Genomic DNA, 2,029 nt, shown 5'->3' with positions numbered 1-2,029 from the left:
GGGTGTATACAAAGTTTATGAGAAACTTGTATTTCCAAAGAAGTGAGTGGGAGCACTATAGAATTTCTGATGAGTATATGTTGTTGACATATTAATGATCAGAAATGACGTAGAATTTCTGGAAAGCATATAGGGTTATTTGGAAAGTGTTTTCAATGGAAAACCTGGATTAAGCTACTTGAACATTGAGCATCAAGATCTATAAGGATAGATCAAAACGCTTAATGGTACTTTCAAATGAGCACATGCCTTGACGTGATCTTGAAGGTGTTCAAGATGGATCAGTCAAAAAAGGAGTTCTTGCCTGAGTTGTAAGGTACGAAGTTAAGGGCATCCATACCTGAGCCCTTGGCGCCTCCCTCCCTCCCGTGACACCTCCTCCTCTCCCGTAGGTGCTTGGCGAAGCCCTGCAGGATTGCCACGCTCCTCCATCACCACCACGCCGTTGTGCTGCTGCTGGATGGAGTCTTCCTCAACCTCTCCCTCTCTCCTTGCTGGATCAAGGCGTGGGAGACATCGTCGAGCTGTACGTGTGTTGAACGCGGAGGTGCCGTCCGTTCGGCACTAGGATCATCAGTGATCTGAATCACGACGAGTACGACTCCATCAACCCCGTTCACTTGAACGCTTCCGCTTAGCGATCTACAAGGGTATGTAGATGCACTCTCCTTCCCTCGTTGCTAGTCTCTCCATAGATAGATCTTGGTGACACGTAGGAAAATTTTGAATTTCTGCTACGTTCCCCAACAGGATGAGGGGGTTAGGTCGAATGAGTGGTTGGGGCGTGGGGTGCCCGGTTGGATAAGGTGTGAGGTATGCCGACGATGTAGCCGCCGGCATAGGTTGTTTCCACCTATGCCGACCGTTATGCCGTCGGCATACCTATTTTTTTTGTTTTTTTACATTAAATTCAATTTATTTTAAAAATGTCCTAAAAAATATAATTATTAATTTTACATAAGCTAGTTATCCAGGTGACAAGTTCGGCACCGATGTAAAGTACTATAAAAAAATAAGAATATATTCAGTCGTACCCGCATGATTCCCCCCTCGAAGTGGCGGCGACACTGTTGTCCGTGGAGGGGGGCACACCCCGGAGCCGCGAGCCGGGTGCATGCGCCTGCCACCATGCTTCCACAAGCGTAGGACGGCCCACCGCAACACGTGGCGGCATTGCTAACCCCCAGGTAACCCGTCCCGTCTAACCCTCACACAGACGACCGCCGGATCTACCCCTTCGACTTTCGTCGAACAGGGTTTTACTGGTGGACCTTTTCATGTGGTAGCCATAGCCCAGCCCATAGCTACACCCCCAACACCATCCTGGCCCAACCCACCCGAAGATTACCTCTGTGTCGGCCCGACATGGCCGTTTCCCCCCTCCGGGACACGGCGGCAGGGACGCCCGTGAGGGGGGCACACAACGAAGCCGCGTGTCGGATGCCTACGCCTGCCACCACACTTCCACAAGCATAGGAGGGCCCACTGCAACAAGTGGCGGCAATGCTATCCCCCCAAGGTACCCTGTCCCGTCTAACCCAAACACAGACAACCGCCGGATCTAGCCCTTTGACTTTCACCGGACGGGGGTTGACCGGGAGGTAGCAATGCCATCAGAGCGTCGCAGCGGGCCCTCATACATGCGGGGTGGTGTGGTGGCATGTATGAAGAGGCCGCACACGTCTCTGGGGTGTGCCCCCCTCACAGACGGCGCCGCCGACGGCACCTAGAGGGGGGAAACGGGCGCGTCGGTCTACACGGAGGTGATATTGCCGTGGGTCTGGCCCGGATGTTGCTCCAAAGTGTTCCTATGTGCTGACCTAACACAACCGGGTGGATAGGTCCACTGCTAAAGCCCGTCCGTGCAAAGTCAAAGGGCTAGATCCTGTGGTCAAACGCTATAGGGTTAGGCGGGACGGGGGCCCTGGGGGTAGCAATGCCACCCGAGCGTCGCACAAGGACCTCATACATGCGGGGTGGTGTGGTGGCATGTCCGAAGAGGCGGCACGCAACTCCGGGATGTGCCCCC

Source organism: Triticum aestivum, unplaced genomic scaffold (genome assembly GCF_018294505.1).
Source record: "Triticum aestivum cultivar Chinese Spring unplaced genomic scaffold, IWGSC CS RefSeq v2.1 scaffold84209, whole genome shotgun sequence".
NCBI lineage: Eukaryota > Viridiplantae > Streptophyta > Magnoliopsida > Poales > Poaceae > Triticum > Triticum aestivum.
This window is presented reverse-complemented; position numbering follows the sequence as displayed.